Source organism: Coregonus lavaretus (genome assembly GCF_964263955.1).
Source record: "Coregonus lavaretus genome assembly, chromosome: 7".
Classification (NCBI taxonomy): domain Eukaryota; kingdom Metazoa; phylum Chordata; class Actinopteri; order Salmoniformes; family Salmonidae; genus Coregonus; species Coregonus lavaretus.
The window spans coordinates 8,293,719-8,313,514 of record NC_139994.1 but is presented as its reverse complement, the minus strand read 5'-3'; the positions used below and the strand labels follow the sequence as shown (position 1 = coordinate 8,313,514).

Sequence of the window (19,796 nt, the reverse complement as noted above, 5' to 3'; positions counted from 1 at the left end):
TTTACCGCGGGCACAGATACATGCACAAACGCACAGGCAAGCACACGCACAGGAACAGTACACAGTCTTTTTTATCCAATAAGCTGGCTCTGACACATGGCCTAATTGAGATAAAGGAGAGGAAGGAAAACAGGAGAACAATAGGCTACACATTAAGCAAACAAATGGTTTAATAGATAGAGTCGAGTACCAGACTCTTTTGTTAACAGTGTCTGTCTCTATAAATATAGGTTGTATTTACATTTTTCTCTTTCTTATTCCTCTCTCTCTCTCTCTCTCTCTCTCTCTCTCTCTCTCTCTCTCTCTCTCTCTCTCTCTCTCTCTCTCTCTCTCTCTCTCTCTCTCTCTCTCTCTCTCTCTCTCTCTCTCTCTCTCTCTCTCTCTCTCTCTCTCTGACAGCATCTTGTCTGGTGCAGAGCTGAACATCCAGGCATCGGGAGAGGTATAGCACCAAACTCTGCCACCCCTGATGGTGTAAAGGAGACATAGCAGTTGAGCCATTTAGTAAAACAATAGCGCCCCCTTGTGATTTACACAGCTCTGTCATGGACACACATAACTATGAGTAGGCCTACAGACATCCTCTCTCTCTCGCTCTCTCTCTCTCTCTCTCTCTCTCTCAATTCAATTTCAATTTAAGGGCTTTATTGGCATGGGAAACATATGTTTACATTGCCAAAGCAAGTGAAATAGACAACAAACAAAAGTGAAATAAACAATAAAAAATGTACAGTAAACATTACACTCACAAAAGTTCCAAAAGAATAACAACATTTCAAGTGTCATATTATGTATATATACAGTGTTGTAATGATGTGCAAATAGTTAAAGTACAAAAGGGAAAATAAATAAACATAAATATAGGTTGTATTTACAATGGTGTTTGTTCTTCACTGATTGTCCTTTTCTTGTGGCAACAGGTCACAAATCTTGCTGCTGTGATGGCACACTGTGGTATTTCACCCAATAGATACGGGAGTTTATCAAAATTTGATTTGTTTTCAAATTCTTTGTGGCTCTGTGTAATCTGAGGGAAATATGTATCTCTAATATGGTCATAAATTTGGCAGGAAGTGCAGCTCAGTTTCCACCTCATTTTGTGGGCAGTGGGCACATAGCCTGTCTTCTCTTGAGAGCCAGGTCTGCCTTCAGCTGCCTTTCTCAATAGCAAGGCTATGCTCACTGAGTCTGTACATAGTCAAAGATGTCCTTAATTTTGGGTCAGTCACAGTGGTCAGGTATTCTGCCACTGTGTACTCTCTGTTTTGGGCCAAATAGCATTCTAGTTTGCTCTGTTTTTATGTAAATTTTTTCCAATGTGTCAAGTAATTATTTTTTTGTTTTCTCATGATTTGGTTGGGTCTGTTTGTGTTTGTGAACAGAGCTCCAGGACCAGCTTGCTTAGGGGGCTCTTCTCTAGGTTCATTTCTCTTTAGGTGATCGCTTCGTTATGGAAGGTTTGTGAATCGCTTCCTTTTAGGTGGTTGAAGAATTTAACGGCTCTTTTCTTGATTTTGATAATTAGCGGGTATAGGCCTAATTCTGCTCTGCATGCATTGTTTGGTGTTTTAGGTTGTACACGGAGGATATTGTTGCAGAAATCAAATCAAATCAAGATTTATATGCCACATGCGCCAAATACAACAGGTGTAGACATTACAGTGAAATGCTTACTTACAAGCCCTTAAGCAACAATGCAGTTTAAGAAAAAATAAAATAAAAAATAAATTAAAGAGCAGCAGTAAAATAAAATAACAGTAGGGAGGTTATATACAGGGGGTACCAGTACAGAGTCAATGTGCGGGGGCACCGGTTAGAATTCTGCATGCAGAGTCTCAATTTGTTGTTTGTCCCATTTTGTGAATTCTTGGTTGGTGAGCGAACCACAGACCTCACAACCATAAAGGGAAATGGGTTCTATAACTGATTCAAGTATTATTTTTTTTGCCAGATCCTAATTATTATGTCGAATTGTATGTTCCTTTTGATGGCATAGAAGGCCCTTCTTGCCTTGTCTCTCAGATCGTTCACAGCATTGTGGAAGTTACCTGTGGCACTGATGGTTAGGCCGAGGTATCGTTTTATGTGTGCTCTAGGGCAACGGTGTCTAGATGGAATTTGTATTCATGGTCCTGGCAACTGGACCTTTTTTGGAACACAATTATTTTTGTCTTACTGAGATTTACTGTCAGGGCCCAGGTCTGACAGAATCTGTGCAGAAGATCTAGGTGCTGCTGTTGGCCCTCCTTGGTTGGGGACAGAAGCACCAAATCATCAGCAAACAGTAGACATTTGACTTCAGATTCTAGTAGGGTGAGGCCGGGTGCTGCAGACTGTTCTAGTGCCCTCGCCAATTTGTTTATATACAGTGGGGAGAACAAGTATTTGATACACTGCCGATTTTGCAGGTTTTCCTACTTACAAAGCATGTAGAGGTCTGTAATTTTTTATCATAGGTACCATTCAACTGTGAGAGACGTAAGCTAAAACAAAAATCCAGAAAATCACATGATGTATGATTTTTAAGTAATTAATTTGCATTTTATTGCATGACATAAGTATTTGATACATCAGAAAAGCAGAACTTAATATTTGGTACAGAAACCTTTGTTTGCAATTACAGAGATCATACGTTTCCTGTAGGTCTTGACCAGGTTTGCACACACTGCAGCAGGGATTTTGGCCCACTCCTCCATACAGACCTTCTCCAGATCCTTCAGGTTTCGGGGCTGTCGCTGGGCAATACGGACTTTCAGCTCCCTCCAAAGATATTCTATTGGGTTCAGGTCTGGAGACTGGCTAGGCCAGGTTGTTGGCCAAGATCTCGCGATACATGGCCCCATCCATCCTCCCCTCAATACGGTGCAGTCGTCCTGTCACCTTTGCAGAAAAGCATCCCCAAAGAATGATGTTTCCACCTCCATGCTTCACGGTTGGGATGGTGTTCTTGGGGTTGTACTCATCCTTCTTCTTCCTCCAAACACGGCGAGTGGAGTTTAGACCAAAAAGCTCAATTTTTGTCTCATCAGACCACATTACCTTCTCCCATTCCTCCTCTGGATCATCCAGATGGTCATTGGCAAACTTCAGACGGGCCTGGACATGCGCTGGCTTGAGCAGGGGGACCTTGCGTGCGCTGCAGGATTTTAATCCATGACGGCGTGGTGTGTTACTAATGGTTTTCTTTGAGACTGTGGTCCCAGCTCTCTTCAGGTCATTGACCAGGTCCTGCCGTGTAGTTCTGGGCTGATCCCTCACCTTCCTCATGATCATTGATGCCCCACGAGGTGAGATCTTGCATGGAGCCCCAGACCGAGGGTGATTGACCTTCATCTTGAACTTCTTCCATTTTCTAATAATTGCGCCAACAGTTGTTGCCTTCTCACCAAGCTGCTTGCCTATTGTCCTGTAGCCCATCCCAGCCTTGTGCAGGTCTACAATTTTATCCCTGATGTCCTTACACAGCTCTCTGGTCTTGGCCATTGTGGAGAGGTTGGAGTCTGTTTGATTGAGTGTGTGGACAGGTGTCTTTTATACAGGTAACGAGTTCAAACAGGTGCAGTTAATACAGGTAATGAGTGGAAAACAGGAGGGCTTCTTAAATAAAAACTAACAGGTCTGTGAGAGACGGAATTCTTACTGGTTGGTAGGTGATCAAATACTTATGTCATGCAATAAAATGCAAATTAATTACTTAAAAATCATACAATGTGATTTTCTGGATTTTTGTTTTAGATTCCGTCTCTCACAGTTGAAATGTACCTATGATAAAAATTACAGACCTCTACATACTTTGTAAGTAGGAAAACCTGCAAAATCGGCAGTGTATCAAATACTTGTTCTCCCCACTGTATATGTTGAAGAGGGTGGGGCTTAAGCTGCATCCCTGTCTCACCCCCCGGCCCTGTGGAAAGAAATGTGTGTGTTTTCAGCTAATTTTAACTGCACACTTGTTGTTTGTGTACATGGATTTTATAATGTCGTATGTTTTCCCCCCAACACCACTTTCCATCAATTTGTATAGCAGACCCTCATGCCAAATTGAGTCTAAAGCTTTTTTTAAATCAAAAACGCATGTGAAGACTTTGCCTTTGTTTTGATTTGTTTGTTTGTCAATTAGGGTATGCAGGGTGAATACGTGGTCTGTCGTATGGTAATTTGGTAAAAAGACAATTTGACATTTGCTCAGTACATTGTTTTCGCTGAGAAAATGTACGAGTCTGCTGTTAATGAGAATGCAGAGGATTTCCCCAAGGTTGCTGTTGACGCATATCACACGGTAGTTATTGGGGTCAAATTTGTCTCCACTTTTGTGGATTGGGGTGATCAGTCCTTGGTTCCAAATACTGGGGAATATGCCTGAGCAAAGGATGATGTTAAAGAGTTTAAGTATAGCCAATTGGAATTTGTGGTCTGTATATTTGATCATTTCATTTAGGATACCATCAACCCCACAGGCCTTTTTGGGTTGGAGGGTTTGTATTTTGTCCTGTAGTTCATTCAATGTAATTGGAGAATCCAGTGGGTTCTGGTAGTCTTTAATAGTTGATTCTAAGATTTGCATTTGATCATGTATATGTTTTTGCTGTTTGTTCTTTGTTATAGGGCCAACAAGATTGGAGAAGTGTTGTTGTTTGTTTACTGTGTTTCAATTTTCCCAGAAGTGGTTAGAGTCTATGGATTCTTCAATTACATTGAGCTGATTTCTGACATGCTGTTCCTTCTTTTTCCGTAGTGTATTGTTTTAGTGATTCACCATAGTGAAGGCGTAGGCTCAGGTTTTCTGGGTCTCTGTGTTTTTGGTTGGATAGGTTTCTCAATTTCTTTCTTAGGTTCTTGCATTCTTCATCAAACCATTTGTCATTGTTGTTAATTTTCTTAGGTTGTTTGCTTGCCATTTTTAGATTTGATAGGGAAGCTGAGAGGTCAAATATACTGTTTATGTTGTCTACTGCCAAGTTTACACCTTCACTATTATAGTGAAACATTTTCTCCAGGAAATTGTCTAGAAGGGATTGAATTTGTTGTTGCCTAATAGATTTTTGGTAGATTTCCACACTACTTTCCTTCCATCTATAGCATTTCTTAATATTATTCAGTTCCTTTACTTTGATGCCTCATTATTGAGCATAGCTTTGTTCAAGTAGAGTGTGATTTTGCTGTGATCTGATATGGGTGTCAGTGGACTGACTGTGAACGCTTTAAGAGACTCTGGGTTGAGGTCAATGATAAAGTAGTCTACAGTAATACTGCCAAGACATGAGCTATACGTGTACCTACCGTAGGAATCCCCTCGAAGCCTACCATTGACTGTGTACGTACCCAGCATTTGACAGAGCTGCAGGAGTTGTGACCCATTTTTGTTGGTTATGTTGTCGTAGTTGTGTCGTAGTTGTCATAGTTGTGACATATCTGCTCTGATATGGCGCCGGAGAGGATGGCTGCCATTTTACGGGCTCCTAACCAACTGTGCTATTTTGTTTGTTTTGTTTGTAACTCATGTTGTACATAATGTTGCTGCTACCGTCTCTTATGATCGAAAAGAGCTTCTGGACATCAGAACAGCGATTACTCACCTCGAACTGGACAAAGATTTTTTCTGTAATGAGTCCGACACGAAGGATATGCAGTTGAAGTCGGAAGTTTACATACACCTTAGCCAAATACATTTAAACTCAGTTTTTCACAATTCCTGACATTTAATCCTAGTGAAAATTCCCTGTCTTAGGTCAGTTAGGATCACCAATTTATTTTAAGAATCTGAAATGTCAGAATAATAGCAGCGAGAATGATTTATTTCAGCTTTTATTTCTTTCATCACATTCCCAGTGGGTCAGAAGTTTACATACACTCAATTAGTATTTGGTAGCATTGCCTTTAAATTGTTTAACTTGGGTCAAACATTTCAGGTAGCCTTCCACAAGCTTCCCACAATAAGTTGGGTGAATTTTGGCCCATTCCTCCTGACAGAGCTGGTGTAACTGAGTCAGGTTTGTAGGCCTCCTTGCTCGCACACACTTTTTCAGTTCTGCCTACACATTTTCTATAGGATTGAGGTCAGGGCTTTGTGATGGCCACTCCAATACCTTGCCTTTGTTGTACTTAAGCCATTTTGCCACAACTTTGGAAGTATGCTTGGGGTCATTGTGCATTTGGAAGACCCATTTGCGACCAAGCCTTAACTTCCTGACTGATGTCTTGAGATGTTGCTTCAATATATCCACATAATCCACATAATTTTCTTCCTCATGATGCCATCTATTTTGTGAAGTGCACCAGTCCCTCCTGCAGCAAAGCACCCCCACAGCATGATGCTGCCACCCCCGTGCTTCACAGTTGGGATGTTGTTCTTTGGCTTGCAAGCCTTCCCCTTTTTCCTCCAAACATAATGATGGTCATTATGGCCAAACAGTTCTATTTTTGCTTCATCAGACCAGAGGACATTTCTCCAAAAAGTACAATCTTTGTCCCCATACGCAGTTGCAAACCGTAGTCTGTCATTTTTATGGCGGTTTTGGAGCAGTGGCTTCTTCCTTGCTGTGCGGCCTTTCAGGTTATGTCGATATAGGACTCGTTTTACTGTGGATATAGATACTTGTGTACCTGTTTCCTCCAGCATCTTCACAAGGTCCTTTACTGTTGTTCTGGGATTGATTTGCACTTTTCGCACCAAAGTACATTCATCTCTAGGAGACAGAACGCGTCTCCTTCCTGAGCGGTATGGCAGCTGCGTGGTCCTATGGTGTTTATACTTGCGTACTATTGTTTGTACAGATGAACGTGGTACCTTCAGGCGTTTGGAAATTGCTCCCAAGGATGAACCAGACTTCTGGAGGTCTACAATTTATTTTCTGAGGTCTTGGCTGATTTCTTTTGATTTTCCCATGATATCAAGCAAAGAGGCACTGAGTTTGAAGGTAGGCCTTGAAATACATCCACAGGTACACCTCCAATTGACTCAAATGATGTGAATTAGCTTATCAGAAGCTTCTAAAGCATGACATCATTTTCTGGAATTTTCCAAGCTGTTTAAAGGCACAGTCAACTTAGTGTATGTACATTTCTGACCCACTGGAATTGTGGTACAGTGAATTATAAGTGAAATAATCTGTCTGTAAACAATTGTTGGAAAAATTACTTGTGTCATGCACAAAGTAGATGTCCTAACCAACTTGCCAAAACTATAGTTTGTTAACAAGACATTTGTGGAGTGGTTGAAAAACGAGTTAATGACTCCAACCTAAGTGTATTTAAACTTCTGACTTCAACTGTACTGCTTTGTCAAGACAAGTCCCAAGTCCCCATCATCAGCGTGAAGAAAAGACGGAGGAAAAGGGGGAGGAGGGCGGGGTGCCTTGTAAGAATTAGCTGACTAAATAACCTGCCTAAATTATTACCGCCCCGTAGCACTCACGTCGGTAGCCATGAAGTGCTTTGAAAGGCTGTTCATGGCTCACAACAACAGCATCATCCCGGATACCCTAGACCCACTTCAATTTGCATACCCGCCCAAACAGATCCACAGATGACACAATCTCAATCGTACTCCACACTGCCCTTTCCCATCTGGACAAAAGGAACACCTATGTGAGAATGCTGTTCATTGACTACAGCTCAGCGTTCAACACCATAGTGCCCACAAGGCTCATCACTAAGCTAAGGACCCTGGGATGAAACACCTCCCTCTGCAACTGGATCCTGGTCTTCCTGACAGGCCGCCCCCAGGTGATAAGGGTAGGCAACAACACATCTGCCACGCTGATCCTCAACACTGGGGCACCTCAGGGGTGCGTGCTTAGTCCCTTCCTGTACTCCCTGTTCACCCACGACTGCGTGGCCAAGCATGACTCCAACACCATCATCAAGTTTGCTGACAACACAACAGTGGTAGGCCTGATCACCGACAACAATGAGACAGCCTATAGGGAGGAGGTCAAAGACCAGGCAGTGTGGTGCCAGGACAACAACCTCTCTCTCAATGTGAGCAGGACAAAGGAGCTGATCGTGGACTATAGGAAAATGAGGGCCTAACAGGCCCCCATTGACATTGACAGGGCTGAAGTGGAGTGGGTCGAGAGTTTCAAGTTCCTTGGTGTCCACATCACCAACAAACTATCATTGTCCAAACACAGCAAGACAGTTGTGAAGAGGGCACGACAACACCTTTTCCCCCTCAGGAGACTGAAAAGATTTGGGATGGGTCCCCAGGTCCTCAAAAGGTTCTACCGCTGCACCATCGAGAGCATCCTGACTGGTTGCATCATCACCTGGTATGGTAACTGCTCGGCATCTGACCGTACGGCGCTACAGAGGGTAGTGCATATGGCCCAGTACATCACTGGGGTCAAGCTTCCTGACATCCAGGACCTATATACTAGGCTAGTCAGAGGAAGGCCCAAAAAATTGTCAAAGACTCCAGTCACCCAAGTCATAGACTGTTCTGCTACCGCACGGCAAGCGGTACCGGAGCGCCATGTCTAGGACCAAAAGCTTTCCTTAACAGCTTCTACACCCAAGCCATAAGACTGCTGAACAATTAATCAAATGGCCACCCGGACTATTTACATTGTGTTTTTACTCTGCTGCTTCTCGCTGTTTATTATCTATGCATAGTCACTTTACAAATTACCTCGACTAACCTGGACCCCCGCACATTGCCTCGGTACCGGTACCCCCTGTATATAGCCTCGTTATTGTTATGTAATTTTCTTGTGTTACTTTTAGATTTTATTTTATTTTTTCCTTTAGTTTATTTAGTAGATATTTTCTTAACTCTATTTCTTGAACTGCATTGTTGGTTAAGGGCTTGTAAGTAAGCATTTCACAGTAAGGTCTACACCTGTTGTATTCGGCAAAAGTGACAATTAACGTTTGATTTGATTTGATATGGGGGAGGGAATGCTGTCACCTCCAGGTAGGTGTTTGTCCCTGTGTGTGCTGAGGGTGTCAGGTTCTTGTCCAGTTCTGGCATTTAGGTCACACAGACTAGTACATGTCCCTGGGCCTGGAAATAGTTGATCTCCCCCTCTAGGATGGAGAAGCTGTCATCGTTAAAGTATGGGGATTCTATTGGGGGGATATAGGTAGCACACATGAGGACATTTTTCTCTGTTGAGATCATTTCCTTATTAAATTAGCCAGATGTTGTCAAATGTCAAATGTTCCTGTTTTAACTAATTTAATAGAATGGGTTAGGTCTGCTCTATACCAAATTAGCATACCCCCTGAGTCTCTTCCCTGTTTCACACCTGGTAGTTTGGTTGATGGGAATACCAGCTCTCTGTAACCTAGAGGGCAACTAGTGGGTCCATCTCCTTTATACCATTATTCTTGTAGGATGACAATGTCTGTATTTCCAATTTCTTTGATGAAGTCTGGGTTCCTGCTCTTTAGGCCAAAGGCAGATGACCTCAGACCTTGTATATTCCAGGATGAGATAGTAAAATCTTTGTGTTCCATAGTGTCTAGTGTTGTTTTCGTGTGGTTTAGGCCCGGACCATCGCAGTAGCTGTGTGCAGAGCATGTTGAGCATCTGATACAGTTGAAGTCGGAAGTTTACATACATTTATTCTTGTTAACAAACTATAGTTTTAGCAAGTCGGTTAGGACATCTACTTTGTGTATGACACAAGTAATTTTTCCAACAATTGTTTACAGACAGATTATTTCACTTATAATTCACTATATCACAATTCCAGTGGGTCAGAAGTTTACATACACTAAGTTGACTGTGCCTTTAAACAGCTTGGAAAATTCCAGAAAATGATGTCATGGCTTTAGAAGCTTCTGATAGGCTAATTGACATCATTTGAGTCAATTGGAGATGTACCTGTGGATGTATTTCAAGGCCTACCTTCAAACTCAGTGCCTCTTTGCTTGACATAATGGGAAAATCAAAAGAAATCAGCCAAGACCTCAGAACATTTTTTGTAGACATCCACAAGCCTGGTTCATCCTTGGGAGCAATTTCCAAACATGTTCATCTGTAAAACAATAGTACAAAGTATAAACACCATGGGACCACTCAGCCGTCATACCGCTCAGGAAGGAGATGCGTTCTGTCTCCTAGAGATGAACGTACTTTGTGCGAAAAGTGCAAATCAATCCCAGAACAACAGCAAAGGACCTTGTGAAGATGCTGGAGGAGACAGGTACAAAAGTATCTATATCCACAGTAAAACGAGTCCTATATCGACATAACCTGAAAGGCCGCTCAGCAAGGAAGAAGCCACTGCTCCAAAACCACCATAAAAAAGACAGACTACGGTTTGCAACTGCACATGGGGACAAAGATCGTACTTTTTGGAGAAATGTCCTCTGGTCTGATGAAACAAAAATAGAACTGTTTGGCCATAATGACCATCGTCATGTTTGGAGGAAAAAGGGGAAGGCTTGCAAGCCGAAGAACACAATCCCAACCGTGAAGCATGAGGGTGGCAGCATCATGCTGTGGGGGTGCTTTGCTGCAGGAGGGACTGGTGCACTTCAGAAAATAGATGGCATCATGAGGAAGGAAAATTATGTGGATATATTGAAGCAACATCTAAAGACATCAGTCAGGAAGTTAAAGCTTGGTCGCAAATGGGTCTTCCAAATGGACAATGACCCCAAGCATACTTCCAAAGTTGTGGCAAAATGGCTTAAGGACAACAAAGTCAAGGTATTGGAGTGGCCATCACAAAGCCCTGACCTCAATCCTATAGAAAATGTGCAGGCAGAACTGAAAAAGCGTGTGCGAGCAAGGAGGCCTACAAACCTGACTCAGTTACACCAGCTCTGTCAGGAGGAATGGGCCAAAAACGTATTGTGGGAAGCTTGTGGAAGGCTACCCGAAACGTTTGACCCAAGTTAAACAATTTAAAGGCAATGCTACCAAATACTAGTTGAGTGTATGTAAACTTCTGACCCACTGGGAATGTGATGAAAGAAATAAAAGCTGAAATAAATCATTCTCTCTACTATTATTGACATTTCACATTCTTAAAATGAAGTGGTGATCCTAACTGACCTAAGACAGGGAATTTTTACTAGGATTAAATGTCAGGAATTGTGAAAAACTGAATTTAAATGTATTTGATTAAAGGTGTATGTAAGGTCGCAGGATGGTGCTTGGGCGGGTGTAATAGTGGGAGTTGGGCCTGTTGCTCTGCTCACGGCCTGGGCATATGTCCTGCTGTCAAGTTGAGGTCCTTGCCGCAGGGGGGGGGGGCATGGGGTGGGCAGAAGGGGCATAGGTCTATTAGAGGGCCCATGTAGGGTGTGGCCAGGGTTTGATTGAGGTGGTCTTAGCTGGTTGGGGAGTGGCTGGTGATACTGTGGTCTGGGTGTAGGTCCTCTTGGCATGGGTTCTCTCGGTGCAGGTCCTTCAGAAGGGGGTCTTGCAGGTCTGGGAGGTGGTCTCGCTGGTCTGGGCAGGGTGTCCATTTCTCTGTTGCTCTAGTATGAGGTGCTGGGGCTGCGGTTGAGGGTGATGTCCTTCAGGTTCCTGGCAAAGTTGGGGACTGCTGCCTTGTAGTAATAATCATAATTATTATTATTATATTATTATATTATATTATTGTAGTGGTGGACCTGGTCGTAAAGGCTGTTCAAGTCCAGGGTGGAGTGGTTGGCCAGGTAGACATTAGGTTTTGTGGCACAGTCTCATGAAATGCTTGCATTCACCCGCTCTATGGTGGCAGGGTGAAAGTATTTTCGTGGCAGCAGGGTGGAGATAACCACTAGTGCATTGGGGAAAGTGGAAGAAGCTTTTTCAATCACTCCCTTGGCCACCCTTTCCTGCTGGGCCCTCAGGTTATTTGTGCCCATGTGAATTATGATGTGGCTGGGGGACCCTAGTCTGTCCTCTGACAACAGCTCCAGGGCATGCCTAGTGTTTGGGCACCAGAGTTTAGCCACTTTGTGTTTGGGAAAAAGTTTATCCTCTTGAATGTATTTGCCATTTGAGTCAATGAGGAACACAATCTCTGGCTTTTGTGTGTCCTCAGTGGATGTGTGGGGGTTGTCAAGAGGGCTATCAGGGGAACGGACAGGGGGGGGGCGGTTAGGAGAGGATGGGGTCTGTTGGGTTGGTTGGTGCTATGTTGTCTGTCCCACTGTGGTGTTGAGGTTGTGGTCCGGGTCTGAGGTGGGCTGTTCTGCTGGATTCTCTGGGGGAGTGTCCTGCTCTCTGTCACACCTCAGCTTTCTGACCTCCTTCTTCAGTGCCATGTGTGCCTCTTTAAGTTCTCTCACCTCAGTCCGTAGAGCAGCCAGCTCTCTCAGACAGCCGTCCATCTCTACCATCTGCCCTCCGGGTCTTGTTGTGCTGGTCTGTTTTGTGGGTCTGTTCTGTCTGGATTGTGTGGACTAGCTCTCTGAGCTCCACCATGTCTCTCTCCAGCTCTGTGAATGTATCCCTCTCAATGATGGAGGAGCAGTGCAGTTGTGGACCTGGGTGTGTTCAGAGCTGGTGGGGTGACTATCCTCGTCTGCAGGACAGTTTGAAGAGGTGTGATCAGACTCACTCAGGATGGGGGAGTCGTCATAGAGAGAAAGCTTTTCCTGCATTGCTCTCTCTTTGATCCCGTAAAAGTCCTGCTGGAACTGCTTGAGGATGCCCTGCACCATTACTGTCCCAGACTTGTACACGTTGATAGAGGTTGTTTAAATTTCCTCAATGTCTAGTATTCTGAGTTTCCACCCTGGGCCAATACCCTCTCTCTTGACATAGGGGTAGTGTGCTCTTATAGCACTGTGCCATGCCAGGGGATGGTCTGTGTGGGAAATTAAGTTGCTTAAGTTCCCCTCTTTGTAGCAGTCAGCAAATAGTGTCTCTGGATTGTCCTTGAGGAGTTAAAAAAAATATATATATATTCTGTGTAGTGCTCTTTTTAATATCCATGGGGTACTTTATTGTAATGACCTCTACACAGGGATACGCCATGGGGGCTTCAAAGGCCTATGCATTTGGGGGGGGGGGGGGGCTGTGGAACTCTCCTGCCATTGTTAGGCTCAAGGGTTTTCACACCTCTCACCTCACACTTCCGTGCTAATTGAAGTTGCAGCCAGTTCAGGTCAGTTCTGTCCTAGCAGCTTGGTAGCTTAGTAGCCTTATATAGCAAAATGACCTAGTGTTTTGTTTCTTTTACTTTTTAGCAGACACTCTTATCCAGAGCGACTTACAGTTAGTGAGTGCATACATTGTTCATATTGGCCCGCCATGGGAATCGAACCCACAACCCTGACGTTGCAAGCACCATGCTCTACCAACTGAGCTACAGGAGGTCACGCTCTCTCTCAATTCAAAGGGCTTTATTGGCATGGGAAACATATGTTTACATTGCCAAAGCAAGTGAAATAGATAATAAACAAAAGTTAAATAAACTATTTAAAATGAACAGTAAACATTAAACTCACAAAAGTTCCAAAGGAATAGAGACATTTCAAATGTCATATTATGGTTGTATACAGTCTTGTAACGATGTGCATATAGTTAAAGTACAAAAGGAATAGGAAATATAAAAAAGGTCACAGATCTTGCTGCTGTGATGGCACATTGTGGAATTTCACCCAATAGATATTTTTTTATTTAACCTTTATTTAACTAGGCAAGTCAGTTAAGAACAAATTCTTATTTACAATGACGGCCTACAACGGCCAAACTCGGACGACGCTGGGCCAATTGTGCGCTGCCCTATGGGACTCCCAATCACGGCCGGTTGTGATACAGCCTGGATTCGAAACAGGGGGTCTGTAGTGACGCCTCAAGCACTGAGATGCAGTGCCTTAGACCACTGCGCCACTATGGGAGATTATCAAAATTATTTGTGGGTCTGTGTAATCTGGGGGAAATATGTGTCTCTAATATGTTCATACATTTGGCAGGAGGTTAGGAAGTGCAGCTCAGTTTCCAGCTCATTTTGTGGGCAGTGTGCACATAGCCTGTCTTCTCTTGAGAGCCTGGTCTGCCTATGGTGGCCTCTCTCAATAGCAAGGCTATGCGCACTGAGTCTGTACATAGTCAAATGTTTCATTAATTTTGGGTCAGTCACAGTGGTCAGGTATTCTGCCAGTGTGTACTCTTTGTATTATGGTCAAATAGCAATCTAGTTTGCTCAGTTTTTTGTTAATTCTTTCCAATGTGTCAAGTAATTCTCTTTTTTGTTTTCTCATGATTTGGTTGGGTCTAACTGTGTTGCTGTCCTGGGATTCTGTGGGGTCTGTTTGTGAACAGAGCCCCAGGACCAGCTTGCTTAGGCGACTCTTCTCTGTAGGTGATGGCTTTGTTATGGAAGGTTTGGGAATCGCTTCCTTTTAGGTGGTTGTAGAATTTAACGGCTCTTTTCTGGATTTTGATAATTAGTGGGTATCTGCCTAATTCTGCTCTGCATGCATTATTTGGTGTTTTACGTTGTACACTGAGGATCTTTTTTGCAGAATTCTGCATCCAGAGTCTCAATTTGGTGTTTGTCCCATTTTGTGAATGGTTGGTTGGTGAGCGGACCCCGGACCTCACAACCATAAAAGGCAAAGGGCAATCCACACACACATACACTCTCAGAGCAGTGGTGATCAAGCTGAAATTATGTGTTAAGCACTTCATTACCGAAGTGAAGTATCACTGGCTGGCCTTAGGCTGGAGTGAGTCAGTGTGTGTATGTACGTGTTTACTGTATGCATGTGAGAGAGTCTAATTCGGCCTAATTCTCTCTCTCTCTCTCTCACATACTGACTCACTCCAGCCTAAGGCGCATCACCTTGGTAATTAAGTGCTTAACACATAATTTCAGCCTGATCACCACTGCTCTGAATGAGTGTGTGTGTGTGTGTTTGTGTGTGTGTGTGTGTTTGTGGTAGTAGTACTGTAGTGGTTGACTCACTGTGACATTAAACTACCTAAATTACCTAAACTAGCTCACTGATGCTTTCATGCCATTTTGAATGTATGATATGATATAGCTCTGTGATAAAGTCGTTCTCACTACATTGGAAGTTAATAGGAATACGACTTTTAAATTGCGAAAACGTCTATCATACATTTCAGATTTCAATACTGGCCGATGTCATAACTCGGGAGGATGTTTTCTCTCGAATGAGCCATTGATCATATTTTAGCAATATTTCTACATCGAGAAATGTGTAATTTAACGGAGGGTCTAGCACATTTTTCCTATTTGTCTGCCTCTTTAGTCCAGGGTGCATTGCATGGTGCCGTTGCCAGAGATATTATAGAAGGGAGATAGGAATCCGTTGATCTGCAGGGTGAACATGGTGATATTGTTAGCAATTTTACAGCTAACTAGCTATGTTACATGCCGATATTGTGATTGGAATTATTGTGTGTAGCTACGTTCGCTAGCTAGCTACCCAGCTAGCTAGCCAGTCAGCCCATAGAGAGAGCATTGCATTGTGAACTTGAACTGCAACAGATTTCCATAACACTTTTCCATGTTGCTACCAATCTTATTATAAGGCCAAAATGAAACATTTGTTCACCCCAAAAAATATCTGCACATATTAGTGTTATTTAACACTGTAAATTAAAGGAACGAGTGGTTTTGGGTGGATTTTTCCTTTAATGGAGATCCTGTATCCATTATATTAATAATTGACCATTTATCACTTCATTGTCTCCTCTCTGGGATCAGTCACAGTTAGGGGTGTAACGATCCATCTACTACATCGATGTATCGATTTATATTCCTATGATCCAACTACATCGATCTGTGCTCGGCGAGTTGGCCTTTTGGACAACATATATCGATCTAACATCGTTTTAAAATGTAATAAATCGATTGTATCGATACTAGGAAATAACCCATTGGATTTAAGCACGTCAGACTTTATATGGATGTTTTTTCTTAGCACTTTTAATGATAAAGGCTTTAAACATTACTCGATTCAGTCTGCCTATCCGTGACGTCATCGCGCCAACAGCAGCGCAAAGGCGCAAAGACAACCAAACATAGCATGGCGGACTACAGAGGAGAAGCCGACGAGTGAGAAATTATCAAGCCACCATTGCGGTCCAGTGTGTGGAAACACTTTGGCTTTTGCAAAGACGGAGATGTTCTAAATAAGTCGCTCGCTGTTTGTAGGATATGTAAAGGTCAAGTAAAGTACAACGGCAACACGACAAATCTCTCCAACCACCTACTAAGGCGCCATGGGATTTCACACAACACCGACCGTCCAGGCACCTCTTGCAGCGTTCCCGCTGCTACAGCAGCGAAAGGTAAAGTCAACTCTGCAGAAGCCTCAGGTCTCGCCTGCATGTTTAGTCAGAGACTAGGCCAAAACTCAGCTCGGGCGAAAAACATCACGGCAACAATTGCCAAGTTTATCTGCAAAGACATGCGACCCTACAGTGTGGTTGAAAATCCGGGATTCCGTGAAATGATTCAAACATTGGAGCCAAGGTACACAATACCAAGCCGACCACACTTCTCAGAAAAGGTTATTCCTGCATTGTACAAAAGTACTAAGAATGATGTGAAGCTGTCGCTTTCTCAAGCTGAACGAGTAGCGATAACGACAGATGGCTGGACGTCATGCTCAAATCAAGGGTATGTGACAATTACCTCTCATCACATTGATCCGGAGTGGAAAATGAAGACCTTTGTTCTGCTAACCAGAGTTTTAAATGAAGCCCATACTGGTAAAAATATTGGCGCGTTACTGCGTGAAGCCTGCATGGAGTGGAAAATCTACGACAAGAATCCTGCCATCGTCACAGATAACGCCAGGAATATGATTGTGGCCGGTGCAGAAGCCCAGTTCAGTCCACACATTACCTGCTTCGCACATACACTCAACCTTGCCTCGCAGAAGGGTTTGGGGTGGACCGTGCTTCCAGGTTGTTGGGGAAAGTGCGAAAAATTGTTGGATATTTTCACCGCAGCCCGATTGCATGTCACGCCCTACAGGAAAAACAAACTCTGATGGATTTACCAAAACATAAACTGATCCAAGACATAATCACCAGATGGAACAGTTCATTCGAAATGCTTGAACGTTTTTTGGAACAACAGCCAGCTATAATGGCAACTCTGATGTCCAAGGATCTACGAAAGGGGGTCACAGATGTAGGCACGCTGAGTGAGAGTGATATTGCCAACATGGATGACATTGTTCAGTTGATGGGTCCTGTCAAAATGGCAACCACTGTGATGTGTGAAGAAGACCAGCCAACTCTCTCTGTAATTGCTCCTCTTCAAGCAAAACTGCTGAAACACCTACAGCCATGCGAAGACGACTCAACCCTGGTTGCAGAGATTAAGAGGGTGATGGCCAGTGACCTCTCCACACGCTACAGAGGCACCCAAGATGCTCTCAACATAGGTAATTAATTTGGAGTCTTAATTAAAATCAACTTGGTTAATATTTTAGGTTATTAGACTGTATTAATTTGTAAAATGCCACACCTTTGCGTTTTCAAGTTTGAATTTGAGTTGTTTTTTCATATGGAAAAGTAAACAAGATATCTGCAATACAATTCTTAGTTCATGGTGGCTTTACATCATCACTGTGCCACATTTCTTTTAAACATACTAAAGTTTAATCTTCTGATTATTTTGTGTATGAGGAGGTGGTCATCACTTGCAATTTCAGGTCAACTTAATTTAATAATGCAATGAATGCAATATTCTTGTTCTTTAAACAGCATCAGCGTTGGACCCGCGATTTAAAGAACTGCCCTACCTGGAAAAAGAGGACAGAGAACAGGTCTACACAAAACTGGTTTTTGAGGCAGAAGTGTCCCACCAGGTAACTCTTCTCTCCTCTTTCCTCTGCTCTTTTCTCTTCTCCCCTTTCATTTGTCCTCTCTCAAATCTCATCTGTTCTTTATCTTCCTCTAAATTTATGTGTGCAGTATTACAGAGCAGAAATTTGAACAGTTCACACATTCTTACATCAATAGATGCAAGCAATGGGAAATCAGGAGGAAGACGAGGGAAGCTCAAGCACAAAGCTGTCAGGATTCAATGAAGAGACCACAGGTGTGTTTCATGTGATACCAATAAAAGATTGTTGTTGTTTTGTATTAATGAAAAACATGACTATATTTTGAAATATATTTCTTATATTGTAGCTCCAAATGAGTCACCTCCTTGTAAGAAGAAAGCCTTAGATGCGCTGTTTGGCGATTCCTTCACCCAAAGAGAAAGAAAATCCACAAGCGAGACAGCCAGAGCAGAGGTGTTAAAGTACCGAGCAAAGGATGCTTTGCCTTTGACTGAAAATGCCATGAAGTGGTGGAGATCTCAGGAGAAAGAGCTACCTGTACTTTCCACCCTTGCTAAACGGTACCTGTGCATTCCAGGCACCAGTGTGCCAGCAGAACGAGTTTTTAGTACTGCTGGCGACATAGTGAACGCACAGAGAAGTGTTCTGCAGCCAGATCATGTTGATCAGTTGATATTTTTGAAAAAAAATCTGTAGTCATTGAAGAGTAGCCTAGTAGGTTGTTGAATATTGTTTGTTTATTAAAATGAGAGTAGTAGCAGGTTCATCCACTGCTCATTCAACCTGAAGAAATGTTGGTTGCACTTTATTTTTGATATTAATACTGTATTTGTATTGTAATGTTGAAAAACAAAAGCAGAAGTAGCAGGTAAACCTACTGTTAATTCAACCTGAAGAGATGTTGGTTGCACTTTATTTTTGATATTAATACTGTATTTGTATTGTAATGTTGAAAAACAAAAGCAGAAGTAGCAGGTAAACCTACTCTTTATTCAACCTGAAGAGATGTTGGTTGCACTTTATTTTTGATATTAATATTGTAATATTTTTATGTTGAAAAACAAAAGCAGAAGTAGCAGGTAAACCTACTGTTAATTCAACCTGAAGAGATGTTGGTTGCACTTTATTTTTGATATTAATATTGTAATATTTTTATGTTGAAAAACAAAAGCAGAAGTAGCAGGTAAACCTACTGTTGAAATGTTGGTTGCACTTACTGTACTTTTATTAAAAATGTATTGAATATTGAAAATGAGATCAGACAATTTTAACTTCCTGTTAATTCAACCTAAAGTGTTGTTTGCACTTTATTCAAATAAAATGTGAATGCATTTGCCATTCATTGTTGTTTACTTGTTTATTTATATTCATAATTAATTGATACCTGATTCCATTACAAGAAACAGGAATCTAGGAAACTTCACCTGCACTGTCCAGTATCCAGGTATTTATTTCAGTCACACTGGTTGAATTTTTGGCTAAAAGGTTACTGAATCGATTTCAAGTCACTGAATCGTTTCGGATCGTATCGTTCTAAATGAACCAATATCGTCCTTGAATCGTATCGACAACCACGAATCGTGATACAAATCGAATCGTTGTTAAAACGAATCGTTACACCCCTAGTTTACACTGATACGTTCTCATACTTACAGCTATACATACTCACACTTTCATACTCACATTCACACACGAACCCCACCTTCAACAGGTCTGATCACATACAAGGCCCCTGGATAGGCAATCGAGTAGGCTACTTCCTTACATCAAACTAGATGTAGCTCCGGCGCTGATGTGCTCTGGCATTTGCAGGACAGAGCGTACTCACCAATTCTTTCCCTCTCACTGTTTATTCTCTTCCCCTGTCCCCCTTGCGCCTTATCGCTCTATATTTGTATCTGTTTATGCAACCTATCTTCCTTGGCCATGCATGTATGTGATAGAGACAGAGATACTTTATGGGAATTAACCCTGTTCTTAGAATCAGCACTGTAGAACATAGCGTGTATAATAAGTATAGTGTTAATTGCAGTGTAGCCTAGGTTGCCTCTGGCTATGAATGTTTCTGT

The 19,796-nt window shown here is 42.5% G+C and overlaps 1 long non-coding RNA gene across 1 annotated transcript; it reads left to right on the top strand.

The window, feature by feature from the left end:
• Window positions 1-16,448: 16,448 nt before the first annotated feature.
• LOC311131686 lies at window positions 16,449-18,181 on the top strand. Its single transcript, XR_014613450.1, has 4 exons — window positions 16,449-17,322; window positions 17,645-17,748; window positions 17,903-17,981; window positions 18,074-18,181. It is a non-coding gene; the product is annotated as an uncharacterized lncRNA (long non-coding RNA).
• Window positions 18,182-19,796: the final 1,615 nt, after the last annotated feature.